This window comes from Lissotriton helveticus, chromosome 10, assembly GCF_964261635.1.
Source record: "Lissotriton helveticus chromosome 10, aLisHel1.1, whole genome shotgun sequence".
In the NCBI taxonomy this organism is placed as follows: domain Eukaryota; kingdom Metazoa; phylum Chordata; class Amphibia; order Caudata; family Salamandridae; genus Lissotriton; species Lissotriton helveticus.
In genome coordinates, this window is record NC_136071.1 from 377,541,361 (window position 1) to 377,565,091 (window position 23,731).

Sequence of the window (23,731 nt, forward strand, 5' to 3'; positions counted from 1 at the left end):
TTACCCTATCTTTTAGAAATCATATTTTGCATTGCAGTCTGTCATTTTCTGATATGGTCTAGAACGACCTTACTTAGATTTTCTAAAGAATTCCTGCCTTGAATGCATAGCATATTTCCTTTGCATCTCATTATTGCATTTTAATGATTACCCTGACTTTATTTCTCTATAGTTATGTACTTTTCATTATCTTGATTATCGATTGCCTTATTCTTGTAAATCTCATGCTTTCAGAAAACGAACTTTAGATAAACATTTTAAAACTTCCAGTTGTCCGTGGTCATTCACAACAGTATTGAATGTCATTTTGAAATTGCATTTGCTGCCTTTCCTTTTACAGCTAGGCCCCTGATCCATTGAAGTCATAGGTACCCGTGTCGGGGGATGGTAAGTCGGGTACACTGAGTAATAACAGTAGGGAACACACACAATTGGTAGCAGCCCGTGAAGTCGCCCTGTCAATGAATAGTGTGAATTGAAAGTATATGGGCCCTGAAGCCGGAAACGGCGGAATCATTGGCTGGGTGACCTCGCGCGCTCTATCAGTTTTCTGGTAGATCAGAGGATGGTTAGGGACTAGCTAAAGGTTAGGTAGGACTAGTTAAGACTAGTTAAGTCGGTAGCTGCTAGTACATTAATGCTGCTATAAGAGCGGCTGTTCCGAGGGGACTGATCACTCTCTTGTGAATACGCTGCTGAAATCAATGAATTGTTTTTTCATTATTATTCTTGTTCTTATATTGTTATATGTATTAATCCATGCGTTTGTAAATCGTATTGTTTCTTGTTGTCCGAACTCCCCGGGGAATTGAAAGGGCAAGTGGTGAATAGAATCCATTGTCCTGAGGTCACAGGCTTAAGGAAAGTTAGGTGCAGGTTAGGATAACCGGGAAGCACTAACTAGGGTTTTTTTCTGAATATATGTGTGAATAAATGTCAGTAACAAGGTTCATTGGCAAAATTCCCATAGTGGCGTAACCTAGTAAGGGTCACATCGGAAGAGTAGCAGGTTCATCGGAGCTTGGGTGAAAGCAAAGGGGTCCGCTGGGAAACCTTAGACTCGGATATATCCCGGAAAGAAGTGGATGAGTTTAGGGGAATAACAGGTTCACCGATGCTAGAGTGAAGGGTAGGCGGAAGAGATCTGCCCGCAGCGCGTGAAAAGTAAATGGAAGTAGTTTACTTGCAGTAAAAGAAATCTTTCCTGTCTAGACACTTGAGCACTGTGGCGAATGTGTATTTGTTGTAAATTAACCAAGCACTGAGCACTTTAACCCCTTCAGTGCTAATGACAAGGGTAACTCGTCATGGAGTTTCCATTGATTTCAATGGAAATTACATGGACCTACTCGCACACCCCTTAGCATCCAAGTGGTTAAAAGGAAAGAAAGTTTCCGTTACCTTGTGAAGGGAGGGAGTCAGTCGCGAAGCGCCTCTGACGTCACTCCGTGCCGCGCTGGGATTGGTAGAAGCAGCGGGCGGGTAGCGGGGCTGGAATTGTAAAGGAGGGGTGAAACGCCGGAGCGTGAGAACAGTCTCACGAAGGGGCCGCGCACCCATTGGTCGAAATTATTTGAACGCGCGCACCTCATTGGTTGCACGGAATTACAAGACGCGTTCTAATTGGAGGTGATTTTGTAAACAGAATTAAGCGTAGAAATCGTATGTGGCACTCGTATTGTCCAGAGACTAGACCCGATCCAAGAAACCAAGGGTTTGAAAGGGATCAGTGGAAAGCTAATAGATACGATATTATGTACGGAGCTAAGAGAAAGATGTCCCTTGTAAGCAGGGTAAAGAATTTCTTCAAAACAGACAACCCGATTAAGTCTAGAGAGGGCGTTACTATTCCGCCACCGAATACTCCTGCCTCATTCATGATGTTTGACCGAGGGTACAACACCTGTGTGTGGTTGGAGAATTAGGTAAAGTACACAAAAGATGACGGAGTATTGGCTTTTCCGTTAGACGGTACTTTTAATGGCAGAATTTTATTTAATTTGAGAACCCGCATGAATGAATTACATCCCAGACCGAGACTAACGCAGTATGAGGCATTAGAGGAATGGGAAATTGAGGCTTTTGAAAGAGAGAAACCCCGAATGGACAAAGGTCTGACTAAGTGGTACCCCAGGCTGAAACAAGAGTCAAGGGACAAGAGGATGAAACAGTGGAGGCAGAGCATGATTGTTGAGGGTCTGTTTCCTATGATGCCAGCATGTACCCCGTTGGGGGGAGAAAAAAGGACAGAAAAGTGTAAGCATTGGGGAGCTCTTGGAGAGTCAGATGATGAATTATTAGATGACATCTTTACGAGAAGTCCGCCCCCTTATAATGAAGGAGCCCGACCTTCCAGTGCAGGAGAGAATCTCCAGCGTCCATCTATTAAGGAGGAGGACAGATCCCTATGTAGGGGGGGAGGGGGCCAGGTATTGCCCTATTTCGAGAAGCCCGAGCCCCCGGAGGTACGCAATATATATCCTAGAATGCCCGAGAGCTCAGAGGAAAAATATTCCTGTGAAAGAACATTTTACCCCAGACCTCTTTATGAGAACGAAGAAAAGCCAGTAGGTTCAGGGGTGCCCTTTTTGCAGCCTCCATATGGGGAGGAGCGCAGGTCATTTGGGACAGGAACTTTGTTCCCGAAACCAAATTATGGTGGGGGTCCAAGTGAAACGCATCCTACTGCCCCGAGTCTTACGCCTCACCTGACCCCACAGATGATACCTGACCGGACATTAGGAAAAGTACTAGATGAAAGGGAGCAAGAGGCCCTAGCTAGACAGAGGACAGAAATAATTCAGAAGATCTCCCAGTTAAATACCAGTCCTGAAGCTTTGACTATTCCGGTAACAATCGGACCAGTGGTTCCGTTGTACGGGAATAATCAAGGAGGTCTGAACCCTCCGGTTATGAACCCGATAATGGCCCCGCCGAGGCAAGAGCCCCTACTGATAGACGATCAGTCCAGTGAGTGTGAGTCCGAAGTGGTGTTCTTGGATCTACCAAACAAACAGACCGGAAAGGGAGTGCAGAAGAGGCATAATCCTTTTGATGCGAAAGAAATTAAATTAGAATCAGCAACAGGGACTAGGAGTGTTTCCTTGGTAACGCCAGAAGAGATTGAGAATTGGAGTCGTGATTTAGAAAAACAGGCTCCGCAAACTAAACCTTTAGACCTCTACAAGCTGAGGGTAGAAATAGAGGAATTGATGGCCGGAAATGTGGGGTTAGACAGATTAAACACCTATTCTGAAGAAGAATTGCTGTTCATGTGTAAAAGCCTTACCAGAAGTACCAGGGTGCTCCACGAAAAACTGACCGACACTGGAGCTAGTATGGGGATAGATATATCGAGATCGAAGCCCTTGCAGAAACCATACCGAGCTGAGTTCTCAGATAAGGATTTAGAGAACTTGAATGTGTCAGGGAGGAAGTTGCAGATTAAAGAGTTGCTTGCAGTTTTGCAAAAATGGGGAGACGTGGAAAGGTGGAAAACGAGGTGGGCACGTAAGAAAGATGAGGCCCGATCAAGACAAGCTACCCCTGAGTTCCCTCTGAGAGAAGTAGACAAACCCGAAACATTATGCCCCATGCGGGAAGTACCAGGTGGGAGGTATGTGCACGTTCCATGGTCCAGACAGGATATTGTGTCCTTTACTAACGATTTCCCGAAACTGCGCGAGAAGCCGGTTGAATGGTACCGGCAAGTGGAAAGGTTCATAAAGGTGCAGAAATGCCTGTGGAAAGACCTGGATGGGTTTTTCGACATTGTGGTCCCAGTCGATCTATGGACCGAGTGTAAAATAGCCATAGCTTGGCCTAGTGAAGAGTATACCAGAGATAAAGAAACAGGGGAACCTTCGAAGGAAGTCATGAGAAAGTATGAACAAGTAATTCAGCACTTGAAACTAAAGGTGCCAGCTAAGGAAACTGATTGGACCAGGATAGATAGAACAACGCAGGAAAGAGAGGAGACAGTGCACTCCTATTATGAAAGGCTGTTGCAGGTGTTTAAAACATACAGTGGTATAGATAACATCGAGATGAAGGACATGACGCACTTCATTTACAGGTTTGTAAACGGTTTAAGACCTGAAATTTGTCAGTGGATAAAAGATAACAAAATCTGTTGGCACTCCAAAAAGGTAGACGAGGTCCTGCGGTACGCAAAGTACTGCGAGGACGAGATGGCAGAAAAGAAAAAGGCTCTCAAGGAAAAAGTGATGTGGGCTCAGGTGAAGCTCGCAGAACAGCAGGAAAAGCAGTTGAGTAACATGGTCAAAAATACAAAGAACGAAGGCCCTGGGGGAGGGGGAGGAGGCAAGCCCCGGCCCAAAATGAGCAGGGAGGAGGCTATGAAAAAATTTCCCTGCCATCAGTGCGGCGAAATTGGACACTGGCGCAACGAGTGTCCTTACTTGCCCGAAGATAACCCCAAAACTCCTGATTTAACTCCACAGACGCAGAAAGAGAGACCAAGAAAGACTCAACCACAGGTAAAAACAGTTCAGGTGCCCCGAGCACCAAAGCAAGTATACAGGGGAAAACAGGCAGAGGGAGATGAGATAGAAGTCTGGGAAAGCAATGAGAACAGAAATGCAGCAACTTCGCAGTATCTTCTAAATGATACCTTCCTTTGTGATGACCAGTACTGACGGGGCCTGAGAGGGGAGGACGAGGAGTGCGTACTTGGCGCCTCCTTGCCGGTAGACCAGTCCGGACCATACATTGAAGGAAAGGTTGACGGAAACGATGTCACCTTTCTGTTGGACACTGGCGCTACCCGTTCTACTGTGAGAACAGTGGACGTTCCAAACCTACCCCTCTCGGGAGAAGCCATCCAAGTAGTGGGTGTATCTAATCAATTGATTAGTACTCCTGTTACCAAGCCCATGGAGATTTCAATTGGAAACTTTAAGGAAATGCATAGATTTGTCGTTTGTGACACCAGTCCGGTAAACTTACTGGGACGTGATTTGCTGTGCAAAATGAACTGTACCATCTTTTGCACACCAAAGGGTGTGGAAATTCAGACCCCAGATGAAGACGGCATTTATAAATTAATGTTAGTCAGACCTGACTCGGAAATTAAACGAATGACTATGCAGGATTTGCCCAAAGAACTCCAAGAAGCAGTAAAGCCAGAGGTATGGGACTTTACTGGGAAAGATGTAGGGTTAATGAAAAATGTGGACCCCATACAGATAGCAATAAAGGACAATGCAGTATGCCCCAATACTAAACCCTACAGGATGAATGCAGAAGTGAAAGCTGGTGTTGCTGTGGAAATACAGAAATTGTTAGAAGGAAACATCATACAGGAGGTAATGAGTAGTCCATGTAACTCCCCGATTATGGGCATTAAGAAGCCTAGTGGCAAGTACAGAGTAGTACAGGATCTACGAAAAGTCAACAAAATAGTAGTTCCCTGTTGCCCTATTGTCCCGAATCCAGCAGTGATTCTGTATCAGATTCCCTGGGATGCTGAGTGGTTCACCGTGATAGACTTGTGTCATGCATTCTTTTCCATTCCCTTGCATCCAGATAGCAAATTTCTTTTCTCATTTGCCTTCGAAGGTCACGTGTATTGCTGGAACCGGGTCCCTCAAGGGTATACAGAGAGCCCCTCTATCTTTAATCAGATCTTGAAAAAATGTTTGGAAACTTTAGTCCTACCTGGGAACTCTGTCCTAGTGCAATATATAGACGACCTCTTGGTGGCGTCTAAAAGTCATAAGGATTGTGTGATTGACACCATTGCCCTGCTGAATCACCTGTGTGAAAAGGGACATAAAGTGTCCCCTGACAAGTTACAGTTTTGTGCAAAATCGGTGAAATATCTGGGGCACCAGATAGAAAAAGGTGTCAGAAAAGTGACATCGGAAAGAGTGAGAATAATTCAAAAGATGCAGTTGCCCCGTACTCAGAAAGAAATAAGAATGTTCCTGGGTGTGATAGGATACTGCAGGCAGTGGATTCTGGGATTTGCAGTCCTAGCCAGGCCCTTGATAAAAATGACTAAGAGAGGAACACCCGAGATTGTAGAATGGGATGATGAAAGCTTAACAGCCTTCACCAAACTACGAGATTGTCTGTGTACTGCTCCTGCATTGGGGATGCCAGACTATTCCAAAGAGTTTGCCCTATTCTGTGACACTCGCGATAATTGCGCATTGTCAGTCCTAACTCAAGAACATGGCACGACGAGAAGGCCTGTGGCATATTTCTCTGCCACTTTAGATCCAGTGGCTGCTGGATTACCAGGTTGTCTGAAAGCAGTAGCTGCTACCTGTGCCAGTTTAGAACAGAGTGAGTCAATTGTCATGGGACATCCGGTAACTGTGTATGTTCCGCATGGAGTGGTAATTTTGTTGACCAGAACAAAAACTCAGTATCTCACCCCTAGTCGGCTGACTAAATATGAGAGGATTCTTGTGGGTGCTGCAAATGTAAACATTGTCAGGTGCAGTATTCTGAACCCAGCCACCTTACTCCCCGACCCAAAGGATATGGAAGGGGGGGTGGATGATGAACATGGTTGTATTGATCTAACAGAATTCAATACCAAGCCACGCCCAGACATAAAGGAAACGCCATTGCCTGTGCATGATAAAGAACTATTTGTAGATGGTTCATGTCTAAGGCATGAACAAGGAGGCCTGAGTGCTGCCTATGCGGTAGTGTCCCTAGAGAAAATTGAGGAAGCAGGTTATCTATATCACATCAAGTCTGCACAAGTAGCCGAATTGATTGCTATGATAAAAGCTTGCCAAATTGGGAAGAACATATGCATAACAGTGTATACTGACAGTCAGTACTGTTATGGGGTTGTGCATGACTTTGGCCAGTTGTGGCTACAGAGGGAGTTCCTGACTTCATCAGGTACCCCTATTCGAAATGGAAAAGTTGTCCAAGACCTTTTAGAGGCAATCCAGTTACCAAAGGAACTGGCAGTGGTAAAATGTGCTGCTCATAAGAAGAGCATGGACAAGGTATCACTGGGAAACGATTATGCTGATCGAGTGGCCCAATGGTGCGCTAGAGATCGGTATATCGTAAATCCGAAACGAGGGGGGCCAGGAACCAGCTGCCAACTTCAGGTGTTTGAGGAAGTGCCTACATGGGATGAAGTGAAAGAGTGGCAGCAGGCGGCACCTTGGCAAGAAAGAGAGAAGTGGAAGGACGATGGGTGTAGACCAAGACGTGTGGATGGTGTCATCTTAGGTCCAACTGGTATGCCTGTATTGCCTAGACACTTACTTAGCACAATGGCGAGGTTGATACATGAAGGATCACACATTGGTAGGGACGCCATGATTATAGTGTTCCAACAGACTTGGTACAGTAAAAAGTTCAGGAAAGTAGCAGAGTCCCTCTGCCAGAGGTGCCTGTCATGTCAAAAGATGAACCCAGGGAAGAGGACTGTGGTGGAACTGGGGAAAATTGGGAGGTCTGGGGGTCCCTTTGTAAGGATACAGGTTGATTTCATCACCATGCCCCGGTGTGAAGGAAAGCGATATGTCCTTGTCATGGTCTGTTTATTTTCAAAATGGGTGGAAGCTTTCCCTACTCCCCAAAATGACGCAAAAACAGTAGCTAAGTGTTTATTAAAAGAACTGATACCTAGGTTCGGGGTTCCAGTCACTATTGAATCAGATCAAGGCTCACATTTTCAGAATGCAGTGATCGACGAACTCTGTAAGGCCTTTGGAATTTCCCAAAAGCTTCACTGTGCCTACCGTCCAGAGGCTTCTGGAGTAGTGGAACAAATAAATGGAACTATCAAAAACAGACTAGCAAAACTGTGTGATGCAACTAAACTGACATGGGTGAAGGCCCTACCCTTGGTCCTGATGGGACTCAGAAGTATTCCTGATCGCAAGACAGGCCTAAGTCCACATGAAATCATTATGGGAAGAGTGATGAGACAAGCATGGGTGCCTGGAAGCAAACTGTTGAGTATTACTGATGATTTGGTGCTTGAATACTGCAAAAGATTGGGTGACCAAGTGCGTTCTATCTCTCGCCAGATCGGAGAAGACGCCATCCTCAATCCAACGACTCCCCTCCACAAACTGGTCCCGGGGGACTGGGTGAAGATAAAGAAGCATACTCGGAAGAGCTGCCTGGAGCCAAGGTGGGGAGAAAAACGTCAGGTGATTCTGGTTACTACCACAGCAGTCAAGTGTGCAGGGGTTCCGCGTTGGATACACGCCAGCCACACCCAGAAGGTACCACCAGACGAAGTGCCTGAAGCAGAAGGACGTCCAGCAGAGGACTCTGCAGGAGCCAGACCAGAAGTAGCTGACGGCGTACAGCCCAGTACCAGTCAAGCTGCAGAATCAGCAGACGTTGGCCCAAGAATAGTTGACAACGAACTACCAGGAGCCCAGACTGCTGAAGGGGTAACGGAAGCTGAGCCAGAAGTAGCTGAAGACGAGCTGCCTAGCATATGGCCAGAAGAGTGGATTCCCTTGATTGATCTCACCGAAGACCCCATTCGAACAAGTGAGCGACTACAGGAAGGTAGAGAGTGGACTAGTGAGGAGAAGCAAGGCACAGGCGAAGAACCTCAGACTCTTGAGATTCACATCAAAACTGAGGAAGGAGAAGGTCAGACAGGGACAGAGCACGTGATTGATACAGAACAAGTGAATAAGACTGAACAAGTGCCCGATACTGAACAAGTGAAGGATACAGAGCAAGTGTTTGATACTCCGCCACTGACTCCTGATATCGGGAAGGGACAGAATAGACATAGTGTAATAGTTCGAGCAGAAGAAAGTCCAGAGATCGAAGTGCTTGAACAGGATCAGATAGAATTAGAAGAACGTGTTCAGGAAACCGAGTCAGAGACACTTGAAGAGCAAACACACAATTTACCTGAACAAGGCCAGATTAATACCCAGGCAGAAGAAACAGATGCTAGCCCTGGAATTAGTCAGATAGAAGAAGAAGAAACTGAAGCAGAATTGCCACAAGTAAATGAGAACAAAAGGGCAAGAGAAGGGAACGAAGTTCAAGTACCTACAAAAAGACTTAAGAAAAGAAAGCATCTTGAGCCTAGATACATAAAGAAATTGAGATTGAGAATAAAAACAGTAGAAGAAAAACGTGCAGAAGAAAGGAGAAGTGCTCGTATAGCAGAACAACCAGAAGGCACTTCCAAAAGAAGGAGTGATCGGATAAAGAGACAAAACAAAAAGTACAAGTCACCTGAATGGACACTTGTGTTAGAAGAACTTGAAGATCTCGATATCACTGACGTAAGCGACGGAGAGCCCGTCCCTGAGTACTCTGACGAAGAGGAAGAAGAGCCACCGTGAATTTGCACAAAGTAAGATACTTGTGTAGAGACACAAAGAGGGGTTGAGAAACTTCTTCTGAAGCCAAAATGTCTGATTCAAACGTGAATGGTAGACCTAGTCGCAGCTGTTGCAAAACATGCTGCAAGGTATGTGTCTGTAGTATAGTTGTCCTGATATTACTGTGGATAGGACTAACCATTTTCATTCCCTTTGCTGTAAGCAAAGATACTAATATTGTCCCTACTGAAATTGTAAATACTGACAGTGAACAACACAGAGTGTAGCTAGACATGAGAGAGCACTGAGACAAACAAAACAGAACTTAGAAGCATCAGATGAGGAAGAACTACACTATCATAGAATCAAAAACAGGACACGCTTAAATGTTTTCGCAAACTTGTTAATACACTATGTAGAGACTATGGAAATTGAAGATTGCTATGTCTGCATGAAGCTACCTACTTCTGTAGCTGAAGGCGTGACATACCATCACTTGCCACTGACATACGGAATCTCCTGTAGCATTTTAGCTAGTTTATTTTACAAAAGAGGACCGTTACAGTACTATTAATCTAATAATGACGTGATCTTTTCTGAGCTTCCTATACGTGGGAACTTGAATCCTGTACATACCAAAAGTGACGCAATACGATACATGGGAGATTATTTCCTGACTATAGGTAACATTGACATAGCGGACGCACACAGAGATAACTTGACTTGTTCTTTGCATGAGCAGGAAAAGATGTTCCTAAACATGGCAGAGAAAAGGAGAATTAAAATACAAAAGAAGGCTAATGACGAAAGTCAGAAAAAGCCAAAGTGGGCAGAGAACATGGAAGGCACCTCAACTGGTGGGGCGGGTCCTGCTCTGTTGCTGGATTTTGAAAAGAAAGGCAAGCTATGTCTTCACCGCGAGAAGACTAGCTATTATAATAACATTTTCATTGGTTCCAGTGAATGCGAACATAATTACAAGGTAATTGGAGGTTGGGGTTTCAAAAATGGGTCAGAGCCTGTGTTTCCTGGAATTTATTATATTTGTGGGGACAAGGCTTATTTCAAATTGCCGGATCACTGGTATGGAAGTTGCTATTTTGGCATTGTCTTCCCGAAAATATACCATGTGAATGGAGTTGCTGGAAGCAGTGAAAATACTAATGGCTTAGTGCGTAGTAAAAGAGAAAGTATAGGTGAAATTATGGGTAGTATTTTCAGTGCACTGATACCTGGAGTGGGAGTGGTTCTGAACACTCACAGAATTTGCAAATTGTCCACTATAGTGGATGTGTTGTCGACCGAGACAGCTCATGGATTTCTGCTGGTCAATACCGAAATGGTTGCGATCAGATCAATGGTTTTGCAGAATCGACTTGCTCTTGATACCTTATTGGCGAAAGAGGGCGGAGTCTGCCGGATGTTGAAGGCGCAACATTGTTGCACTTATATTCCGGACAAAAGTGTGCAGCTCAAAAGATATGTAAGAAACATTACTAATTTGGCAAAGGAACTCAGACCACTCGAGGTTGATAGTGCCTGGAAGAGACTGGTAGATGGTCTCTCAAATATAGGTCATTGGTTCGCTAGTATAGGTAAAGGCTTATTGCTCAAAGTACTGATGCCAATTGGAATTATAGGTCTCATCCTATTTTTCATATTTGTCTGTTGCAAATGCCGCAAGCACACAAAGAAGTATGAGGTGAATGCGAGAGAGGTAAATACAAGAGGAGTGAAACGGAGTGTGGATGAGCTCGAATTAGAAGAGATGAATAATCAGATCTATAAAAAGGTGAAGAATTCTCACCCTACCAAAACTGAACGAGAAAAGCTGGAGCGATTGCTAGAAGAGATAGAATTGTATAAAGTGTGAGAGAAAGTTGGCATCTGGTTCCATTTATATTTGTGATGATAGTAAATATCATCAAAGAGGGGATTGATGAAGCAAAGCTTCGCATATTTTGCGACCTTGCCGAAGTCATGAACCTCGTTTATGTGTAACAAGGTAATAAGTGTACGTCTTACTAACGTTTATATTTAGTTTAAATAAGGATTAAGAAGCTTGCCTATGTGTTTTACTAAAATAATTTACTCGAGTCATTTAAAATGTCTGCTGCTTGTATTTAGTTACTGCGCATGCGTCAGCCACACTCACGTGTCCTGACGCGTCTGCAGAATTGGAGGGAAAATTATGCGCATGCGTAATACATAGCTTGACCCATAATGTGGTACTGCTCGTGCCACTGCTCTTGTCACCGTTTCTATGTAGCTAACATTTAGACTGCATAAGTATATTTTATGATGATAAGTTGAAAGTACAACCCTGTGATGTGATTTCAGAACGTTATGTTTGTGTATTAATTTGTTCTCGCTTACTTTTCATGTACCGCGGGGAATGGGGGTCCGAACTGATTGGGAGCCATATTGACGGTCTCTTCTGCGCATGACCAGGGAGCACTGAAAGGTTGCCACTTTGGACAGTGGAACTCAGCCAGCTGGCAGCCACAGTCAAGATGCGCCTGGGAAAGCCACCTCTGCGCTATGAGAACGGAAAATGTTGCTCCTCATGTGTTACATTGTTAATTTGTCACTCGTATTTCTGCACGGTTTCTCATGGGAACCCCAATCTCGCTAGGCGGTACCCAAATATGTAAATGTAGCATCTAAATAGACTGATATGATTGGTGTGTTACCCAAAGCCTACCTTAGGACCAATCGAAATTGGGGATTCTGACACTTTGCAACATTTGGGGGGTGGTACACTGACCCAAAGAGTATATCTACCCTGGGTTCACCTAGGGAATTGTCCGACTTGTCTGGTTTAGCTGACCTGTCACTGACCCATCGTACTCAATAGGTGACTGAAGATACAGAGCGCTGCGGAGCACTCTGTCCGAAATTGACCATAGACTAAGGTTTTACTGAACCTTAAAGTGCTGGCGAAGCACTTTGCTGGGAGTTCGCTGACCCAATCGGGGTCTTGATCGATAGCTGCAGAGAGGGTGGAACGCAGGCGTTGCTTCCAAACTGCGGGTGTGGTCCTGTCCTGAGCGGTCCTGTCCTGAGGGTTTGCTGTCCTGTCCTGAGGTCCTGTCCTGATTCCTAATCTGAGGGTATCCTGTCCTGTCCGGGGTGTCCATTCTGCACCTGCTGTCCTTTGAGGGGTATCCTTCCTTGAGGGTTTCCTGTCCTTAACTGACCCGTGGCCAGGGTTTGGTTTCCACACCAGTCTAGGTAAATACTGCTCTAAGTTCCTTAAAACTTGCACCTTTCTATATTTCAGTCTTTTGCTTTAATAAAAGACATCTTGCACATGTTGATTTTTCCATGCTTTTGTCGCAAACTATTGAAACGAAAGTTATTTTGCATAATTTTCTTGATATGTTCTCATGTTACCCTATCTTTTAGAAATCATATTTTGCATTGCAGTCTGTCATTTTCTGATATGGTCTAGAACGACCTTACTTAGATTTTCTAAAGAATTCCTGCCTTGAATGCATAGCATATTTCCTTTGCATCTCATTATTGCATTTTAATGATTACCCTGACTTTATTTCTCTATAGTTATGTACTTTTCATTATCTTGATTATCGATTGCCTAATTCTTGTAAATCTCATGCTTTCAGAAAACGAACTTTAGATAAACATTTTAAAACTTCCAGTTGTCCGTGGTCATTCACAACAGTATTGAATGTCATTTTGAAATTGCATTTGCTGCCTTTCCTTTTACAGCTAGGCCCCTGATCCATTGAAGTCATAGGTACCCGTGTCGGGGGATGGTAAGTCGGGTACACTGAGTAATAACAGTAGGGAACACACACAATTGGTAGCAGCCCGTGAAGTCGCCCTGTCAATGAATAGTGTGAATTGAAAGTATATGGGCCCTGAAGCCGGAAACTGCGGAATCATTGGCTGGGTGACCTCGCGCGCTCTATCAGTACCACCACCACTGTAGTCACCTCGCCAGAACAAGACACTGACAACAGATGCATAATTTGGCCATACAGCCGTGATGTACTGTGTAGTTGTGAAGATGTAAGAACGTCTGTAGGGTCACACCCGACGTCAACACGTACAAATGCACATCTGTTGCCCATTGTGTGCCGACCGATGGGCATAGTATGGACACACATGCTATATTGTATGACATATGACCTTTCCCTATCACGCTCACATCCCTCATGACGCAACTGCACACAACACATCACGGTGCAGCGTCTGACAAGATAACATAATTGGCGCCGCCATGGCGGTGCTCAACTTCCGCTACTTCCCAAAGGCCATACGCGGCCAGCGTCCCTCTTCCCATTGGTTACATGTGCAGGGACCGTCACGGGCACACATCGGCAACCGCACGTGCAAGCTTCAGGCACGGATGCTTCAGTTGCAACAATGTTCTATCACTGGCGCCTCCATGGCGGTGCACGTACTCAGCGGGGGAGGTGCAGGCCTATACACCCTGTAGATGTACTCAATGGACATGCCAGTTCATGACCCCCCTTACAGTCACCTTGCATCATCCACCGTACACCGGCCGGAGCGGCCGGGCCTAGGACGGCCGTGCCCGGCCATGTACACAACCGCCGTGCCCGGCCATGTACACAACCGCCGTGCCCGGCCATGTACACAACCGCCGTGCCCGGCCATGTACACATCCGCCGTGCCCGGCCATGTACACAACCGCCGTGGCCGGCCATGTACACAACCGCCGTGCCCGGCCATGAACACAACCGCCGTGGCCGGCCATGAACACAACCGGCGTGCCCGGCCATGTACACAACCGCCATGGCCGGCCATGTCCACAACCGCCGGGCCTGGCACGGTGGTTGCGGACATGGCCGGGCACGGCAGTTGTGTACATGGCCGGGCACGGCGGTTGTGTTCATGGCCGGGCACGGCGGATGTGTACATGGCTTGGCACGGCGGATGTGTACATGGCCGGGCACGGTGGTTGTGTACATGGCCGGGCACGGCCGTCCTAAGCCCGGCCGCTCCGGCCGGTGTACGGTGGATGATGCAAGGTGACTGTAAGGGGGGTCATGAACTGGCATGTCCATTGAGTACATCTACAGGGTGTATAGGCCTGCACCTCCCCCGCTGAGTACGTGCACCGCCATGGAGGCGCCAGTGATAGAACATTGTTGCAACTGAAGCATCCGTGCCTGAAGCTTGCACGTGCGGTTGCCGATGTGTGCCCGTGACGGTCCCTGCACACGCAGCCAATGGGATAAGGGACGCTGGCCGCATATGGCCAATCGCAAGTAGCGGAAGCAGTGCACCGCAAAAACAGGGCCAGTCATTGGCCCATTTCACGAACACGCTTCCAGGGCTGACCAATTGCTGGCGACGTATGCCACTGACACGTGCTGAGGGCCCTATATATGTGTGTTGGCCAAAATGACACTTCCTACCCATGGGACCAGTGCTGCCTGTTCACCTCGACCTGCTGCTGCTGCTGAGCTGACCACCTACTGCTGCCTGTGACCATCACCTCGACCTGCTGCTGCTGCTGAGCTGACCACCGACTGCTGCCTGTGACCATCACCTCGACCTGCTGCTGCTGCTGAGCTGACCACTGACTGCTGCTCTAGTGCCATACTCCGTGATCTTGCCATGTCGAGAGGCAAAGAGATCCGGTCTCGACCCTTCACCGCCGTGGAGCTTGATGTCCTCATGGACGGTGTACTCCGCAACTATGGACGCCTCTACGGCGCACCAGGACGGGTGGTAAGTGCTGTGTGGGACATGTTGGTGTGCATGAGGGGGCCAAATAATCAGGCCTATTTCTATCTTAGCTGTGTAGTGTGGGCTAGACATATGTTCCTGATTGTGCATGGCTGCTGACAGTTACGTCTTGCCCCTATGTGTGTGACAGGCCACCTGTCCACTGACTTAAACCCTTTTGTCTCCCATCATGGTAGGTCAAGCTGCACCTTCGCAAGGACCTGTGGAGGAGCATAGCACGGGAAGTACGGGCATTGGGGGTGTGCAACAGACGACATACACACTGCCACAAACGCTGGGACGACATTTCCAGGCTGAGCAAGAATGTAGCGGAAGTAACACTGGGCATGATTCCAAGGACGCCCCGACTGGCCCGACGCTCCATGACCCCTCTCATGCACCGTATCATTGCAGTGACGCATCCTGAACTGGCCGAACGTCTGAGTGCCGATCAACAGCAAACTAGCGGTGAGCATACTGTCTGTGTAGGAAACCTGTGAGTGCTATGCATGTATTGGTGCACAGACACAGTATTGAGTTCCGTGTTGCGTATGTATCTCTGTGATGCCATTTTGGTCCCATTGGGTGGTTCTCATTTGACATCCAGGTCCGCCATGTTGACACGCCACTTGCTTAGTAGTTGAGTGTTGAAGCACATCCCCTAGTGGTCCATGGCCCCATGGCAGGAAATGTGAGGATGACTGGTAGAGGTGGGCCGTGTGCAGGATGAGGGCTACAAAATCTTTGTCAGCTATGTAATTTGGCAATCCTGTTCCTTCTGTACGTCAGTCTGCCCATGACTCACACATCTTTTATGTGCATTTCAGCTATGACAGAGGACACTCAGCCACAGACGGTGGAGAGTAGTCGAGGAAATGAGTCCAGCTCAGACTTCGCACACACGCAGACTGACACAGAGGAGGCCAGCGCCAGAGAGGGGGACAGGACCGTCCCTGAGGACTCGCATGTGGAGACACCATCGTCCTCCTCGTCGGACACTCTTGGTGAGCCTGCACTGTTGTCACAGACTGGGAGTGGGCACTCATCACCTTCTGTCGGAAGACAGCACACAGGGCCCACACTTCCGCCAACTGCACCATGTACTGTTCGTGGCCGGAGGAGTAGGGGGAGCAGAGTGGCGTTCGGTGCAGGCACCGCTGCCCCTGCCACGGTGAGCCAAAATGCACTGTGTGCTGAGGCCGTTGATCTGCTGCGACAGCTGTGTGTGGGGCAGACCAATATGAAAAATGCTTTCCAGGACCATGATAGGAAGTTGGGGCAGGTGGTGGCATTCATGGAAGGGATGCATGGCGATCTTGCAGGTCTACACAGGACAGTGCAGTCATTGGCAAGCAGTGTGTCATCTGCAATAGTACAGTCGCATGAACAGGGTGCTATTTCTGTTTCCCCATCTACACCACTGGATGTCTCAGGGGGTAGTGATTATTCTGAGCAGGACTCAAATACAGGTTATTGCACTAGAAGCAGCGTCAGACAGCACGTCAGGGCACGCAGGGCACAGACCCCATCCCCTCGATCAGCTAAATCTGTTCACGTAGACAACGTCAGATACACTGGAGTACACACACAGGATCCACAAGTGTTGTTGGGGGACATGCCTTCAGGAGCTACACAGGCATTCAACACAAAAGGTACTCCCAAGGCAAGGGATACTCGCATGTCCATGGACTGTACCTTGGACAAGGCCAGTCAGAAGACAAAGGCACCTCCTAAGAGCAGGGAGACTCCCAAGGACAGTGAGAAGACAAAGGCACCTCCTAGGAGCAGGGAGACTCCCAAGGGCAGGCCCACAGCAGAGGAAAGGGACACTCCCAAGGACAGTGAGAAGACAAAGGCACCTCCTAGGAGCAGGGAGACTCCCAAGGGCAGGCCCACAGCAGAGGAAAGCGACACTCCCAAGGACAGTGAAAAGACAAAGGCACCTCCTAGGAGCAGGGAGACTCCCAAGGGCAGGCCCACAGCAGAGGAAAGGGACACTCCGAAGGACAGTGAGAAGACAAAGGCACCTCCTAGGAGCAGGGAGACTCCCAAGGGCAGGCCCACAGCAGAGGAAAGGGACACTCCCAAGGACAGTGAAAAGACAGAGGCACCTCCTAGGAGCAGGGAGACTCCCAAGGGCAGGCCCACAGCAGAGCAAGGTCCATCTCCCAAGGGCAGGGACACACACAGAGAGCAGGTGTCTACTGGAGACAGGTGCACCACAGACGACAAGTCTGCTGGCAGGAACAGGGCGGCGACCAGGGCACAGGCTACATCCAGAGACAACACTCCACCTAAGGATAAGGCACATCCTACGGACAAGGCATCTAGCATGGACAATGGCGCAATCAAGGACAGGCATACTTCACCCCTGGCTGCACTGAGGCTGATGTTTTCTACTGAACGCCAAACAGATGTCTCCGCGGCGGAGTCCCCCCATACCTCCACTCCCATCCAGGCCAGTCAGAAGCAGAGGAGGGTGTCCCCTGTTGTTGCATCCCCCATTACACATGATTCCGAGTCCAGGCGGCAGGCACAGAGCAAACGACAAGCAGGCTCCAGCACGTCCCCAGAAACCAGATCCCCTGCTGCAGATGCTCCACCTATGGTGGGTGGTGATTCTTTAGAGTCCCCACCACTTGGCAGTCCTGTCCTGTCCAGGGTGCACTCACACATCCCTAAGAAACGCAGACACACACCATTGACACCTGCCAACCCCGATTTGGCTCAAGGTCAGCTATCCCCAGCTCCCAGGCCCACCCTGCCTCCTGGCCCATACAGCCCTGTGGCTCATCATTTCAGTTGTCCCAGTGGCGCTGGTGCAGTTGACTCTCATGTATCAGATGGTGGCACTGTGTCTGTTGTTGGCTGTCATGCATCATGTAGTGGCACAGTGTCAGTTGTGCCCTCTCCTGTTGCAGGTCCTGGCAGTGTATCTGGGTCTATGGCTCACGTGTCAGTTAGAAGATCTGTGGCTGTGTTGCACACTCCTGTTTCTGGTGCTGGCAGTCTGTCTGGGTCAGTGGGTCACGTGTCAGTGACTACATCTGTGGCTGTGTTGCACACTCCTGTTTCTGGTGCTGCCAGTGTGTCTGGGTCCGTGGCCCATGTGTGTGTCACTCGGGCTGTGGCTGTGTCTCACACTCCTGTTGCTGGTGCTGCCAGTGTGTCTGGGTCCGTGGCCCATGTGTGTGTCACTCGGGCTGTGGCTGTGTCTCACACTCCTGTTGCTGGTGCTGCCAGTGTGTCTGGGTCCGTGGCCCATGTGTGTGTCACTCGGGCTGTGGCTGTGTCTCACACTCCTGTTGCTGGTGCTGCCAGTGTGTCCGAGGCAGGTAGTTCACACAGTCCCCCTGATTCTGTGATGTGAGGTGCTGAACACTTCACTCAAATGTTATTTCACATGGTGTGTCCATTGAGAACTGCGTGGCACTCTTGTGGTTCCTGTGATGGGTTGGTAGGGACACGTACTTGTGCTGCCTCTGATGTACCTGCTCTGTACTGCACAATGCCCTGTTGATGCTCTGATACTGCATTCTGCCCTCTCATGTGCTGCCTTTGATCAACCTGTTCTGTGCAATGGACTGTTGATGCACTTAGCCCCTCTCACGTGCTGCCTCTGATGGACCTGTCCAGTGCAATGGACTGTTGATGCACTTGGCCCCTCTCACGTGCTGCCTCTGATGGACCTGCTCTGTACTGCACAATGCCCTGTTGATGCTCTGATACTGCATTCTGCCCTCTCATTAACTGCGTATGATGTACCTGCTCTGTACTGCACAATGCCCTGTTGATGCTCTGATACTGCATTCCGCCCTCTCGTTTACTGCCTCTGATGTACCTGCTCTGTACTGCACAATGCCCTGTTGATGCTCTGATACTGCATTCTGCCCTCTCGTTAACTGCGTATGATGTACCTGCTCTGTACTGCACAATGCCCTGTTGATGCTCTGATACTGCATTCTGCCCTCTCGTTAACTGCGTATGATGTACCTGCTCTGTACTGCACAATGCCCTGTTGATGCTCTGATACTGCATTCTGCCCTCTCGTTAACTGCGTATGATGTACCTGCTCTGTACTGCACAATGCCCTGTTGATGCTCTGATACTGCATTCTGCCCTCTCGTTAACTGCCTCTGATGTACCTGCTCTGTACTGCACAATGCCCTGTTGATGCTCTGATACTGCATTCTGCCCTCTCGTTTACTGCCTCTGATGTACCTGCTCTGTACTGCACAATGCCCTGTTGATGCTCTGATACTGCATTCTGCCCTCTCGTTAACTGCCTCTGATGTACCTGCTCTGTACTGCACAATGCCCTGTTGATGCTCTGATACTGCATTCTGCCCTCTCGTTAACTGCGTATGATGTACCTGCTCTGTACTGCACAATGCCCTGTTGATGCTCTGATACTGCATTCTGCCCTCTCGTTTACTGCCTATGATGTACCTGCTCTGTACTGCACAATGCCCTGTTGATGCTCTGATACTGCATTCTGCCCTCTCGTTAACTGCCAATGATGTAGCTGCTCTGGTGCCCACTTTGCCCATGCTCACGCATACACTGTGATTATACCCCTATTTTGTACAATAAAGGTAGTCTATCAAGTCTCGTGGTCTGTCGTTGCCATTCCTGCTTGCGTACTACAAATGTGTATTCGTATTTGCTTCTCATCAGTGGTTTCGGTAACATGACACTCCCCCTCCCTACGTCACGTCCCTTGCCGGTATTCCCCTCCAGACAGCCAATGGTTTGTGCCTTACCTGCGTCGTCGTCCATAGTGGGCCATGACTAGGACGTGGTGGATCGCGAAGAGCATCGGGAAAGCGTGTAGCGCTGGGTCCATGGTGGTGGTCAGCTTGCGGTGGGTATCTCTGCTATGTCACCTATGTTCGCTGTGGGGATTCCACCGTGTTCAGACAGGTTGTTTTTCCGCTGCGGTTTTATGTGTATTTTCCGCCATCTTGATTTGGGGGACGGTCTTAGACGTCAGTACGTACGGCGGGGCCTCCGGATGTATTCCGTCCGCCACGTGGTCGTGTGTAGTTCGGCGGCGGTGCGTGCTTTTCCGTCGCGGACGGAAATTTGACACGTTTTCCTATCCTGATATGGCGGACGGAGTATCCGCGGCAGGCGGACACGGAAAAGGCTTTTTCCGCCTACTCCAGGTGGCTCTTCCGTCCGCCATCCTAATGAGCCCCTATGTCAGCCATTCGGAGGATAGTATACTAAGTAAGGTGCTAGTCCAGATGCTATTTTTATTGTTTCATGTGTCGGACAGGATTATTTGGGCTATTTAATGATCAATTGAAGGGATTAAAAGAGTACACGCTGGGTGCTAGCAAGTGGGTTGTGCAAAGTTAGGCTGTTCTGTCAACAAAAGGTCGAGAAAAAGGTAGCTATTGTGTTTAAAACTAGCTGGAATAATAACGAGTCACACTTATCATCTAATGTCAAGCTACAATATCAATATAGACATAGAACAAGAAGAATTCAGAGATAAACTATAGCAGCCACCCGACTAATCTGCTGCACTATAAATTACTAATTCAAATGATATTGTTTATAGATAATGAACAGTTAAACCGAATTCTCAAAAATCAGCTAAAAGGGTTACAAAAGTTAAGAAAGTGCGTACCCATTGCGATCAGATATGTAGAACAAAGGTTCTTTATTCTGGACTGACAGAGAGAATGGGGCTTTGCGGGGGGTGGCCGACCGGAGGGAGGCTCGCCCCCCCGGGGATTTTGGGGCCCCGGGAGGAAGGGGAGGGGAGGAATTTTAGAGGACACAGGAAGGGAGTTTTGGGCTGGTTGGGCTGGTCGGCGGTTTTCGGGCTCCTTTTGGGCTGGGAGGGTTGATAAGCGGCCATTTTGGGTCACTGTGCACCATTTCATGGGACAGTGACCCAGCAGCCGGGGGCTCTTTTAGTTTTGTCCCACCCGCCCTCCCTTAAGATGGGGGGGGGGTTCGGGTCTTCTCTTCAGGGTTGAGGAAATTCAAGGGTTTTTGTTGGTCGCAGGTGCTTTCTGTGTTAGGGTTCCAAAAATTTGTCGCTGGGAGCAGGTGCTGGAGAGTTTTATGTAGGATGGCGCTTTTCCCTAGTTATAATGGGGGGGGTAGGATAGGAGGAAGGAGCTTTACTGGTTGAAGGGGAGGGAGTGTACATAGGGCAGATGTTAAAACAGTTGAGGCAGGCGTTTGGGTAACTGATAAGGATTGTTATGATGTTGTCGGGGAACTGTTTAGGGGTGGGGGTGGGGGGATTGGTCAGATATATGTATATTTAGTTAGGCCTAGTTTTGTACGGCAAAGGCCAAGGTTGGGGTATGTTTTCAGGATGCACCTGTCTTCCAATAAAAGCGGCCTTTATCACACCTTACACCTGTGTCCGGTCGGTTCTTCCCCTCCCCGTCTCCCGATGGGCCCCAAAGGGATCTGATATGCTTAATATAATCTGACCTAAAAAAAAACAGCTCATCATGGCAAACTTTTTGGAGTATTTCTTTCCTCAACGTCCCTACTGCGAATACATATTTGGCTATGGTCGCCACAGTGTTAATAGATGTGTCTCCCTTCAACAACCTTAGAGCTTCGTGGTGGCATCTGATACCTAGCTGGTTACACAATTAGTAAATCCATTTACTTCTGGGCTTGACATATGCAGGACAGATGAACAAAACATGACATATTTTCTTTAGATGACTGGCTACACATTGGCAAATGCCACTAAGGTCGGAGCTCCTGCTAATGTTCCACGTGGATATAAATTACACTATTCCAATTGTGCAATATCAGAACTTTAGGTACAAGGATTTCGCCAGTTGCTGATGAGGGATATCTAGGAAGGCTTCATATTGTAGGCTGTCTTTGATAAGCAGAAACTGGTCTGTCAGTGTCCCTAGGGAGGAGTTTGATGGAGGCTACCTATAACATACTCACAGTAAAGAGATTGTAACTGTTTTGTTGAAGTTGTATTTATTGAGCTAGCGTCAGACTAGAAGGTTTGTAAGCCAAACCTTAAAAAACAGGATTGGACATGTCTGAACCATGGAAAAGTGAGACCTTTATCAAGCACCAGCAGTTCCTCTACTGTATTCTGATACAACTTTAGCTCCTTCATGGACCAGCTACTCACCCAATATAAATGAGGCCTCAGCCAAGCAATGTGTCCCACCCTTTTAAATGCCACATCAAGGAACATGGGTATTAGGGGAGTAATCTTGCAGAAGTGATTGAGTGAACGGTTAAATTATTCTTAAGGTGAGTGGATCAATGTTCATGTGGCCTCATATTTCAGCACTGCATAAGGTCGCTGATTAAGCCTTTAGTTTAAAAACCTATACAGCAGGAAGTGTGGCTCTTGATGTTGCTCCCAAATATTTTTTATAAATTGTCGAGGCTTGGTGCTGGAGCACTGACTTTTATTTTCTGAGTGTGAGGGGACCATGAAGCCTTGCTCTCCGGCATAATACCCAAGTATTCAAATCTGTAAAATAGCTCCAGTTTCCCATTATCCAAGGCCAGGGTGTTTCTAAATGACTTGTTAGGTTTTAATACCATGACTTTTGTTTTTGTTACATTAATCTCCAGACCCCCTAACTATACAAAAATTGATGAAGTTGTTCAACAATTGCTGTAGTCCCATAGAAGTCTAGGAGATTGAGAGAGTGTCATCGGTGAAAAAAAGAGCAGGGGCACTAACCCCTTCTAATTTAGGAGTGTTTATATTGCCTTGGCGAAGAGATTGCTGTGATGGTGATAAAAAGGGAAAAAAGGGTCAGGCAGTATGCACCCCTGTCTCTCCACATATTATCCCCAGACCTTGCAGCCACCATGAGGTCACTCCGACTAGCATCATCCCACTTGTACCATGCAGAATTGGAGTCTTTTTGTACCAGTCTATCGCTATGCGGACCTCGTACAGGGTTTTAGTTTTTTTAGTGCAATCACCAGTGCTTTTATGGCTACATTATAGTCCTTTTTATACCACAAGTTACTGTCATTGCTGTGGGCACTCAGAGTAGGGTGTTTCCTTGAGATGGGTTTGGTCAAAATCAATTTTAAGGACCCCACCATTTTAGTATAAATATCGATTATTGGGAACTCCGAGGACGTAGGAAGGGTAGGTACAGAGAAAACCTTTGAAAATAGGTTATAAATCTCTGTCATGGTGTCCACATTCCTCAGGATTGAAGGTCATTTGATGGACCTACAGTCGTTCCCTATTGTTGGCATAATGGTTGATGTTACAGGGGCAAGACGGTTGTCGGTCCGGCATCCTGAAAAATTGAGAAGTATGGGGTAGTGGTCACTCTCATCTCTTTCTTCTATTTTAAAGTCCTCCATTCTATCCCACATAAAAATCTGATCGGGATGTAATCAATTTTTTGATCTTGTTGGGCCTCTCCTAAATGTAGGTTTACCCTGTTTGTTTGATGTGGACCTGCCATTATATGCCCTCAACCCCAGTTGATATTACAAGGAGCACAACCTGCATGGCAGCCACTGAGCTTGGGACATGGAATTTGATGGTAAGCGGAGGTATGCCCTAACTCTCATCCTCTACTTCTGTGACCAAATCGATGCCAAACAAATATTTAAAGTCGATGCTCAAATCTCCATCTATAACAATAATGTTCTTTTGGTTGATAGAGCTAATAAAGTGTTGAAGAATGGTTGGGATGGGGATTCGGGGC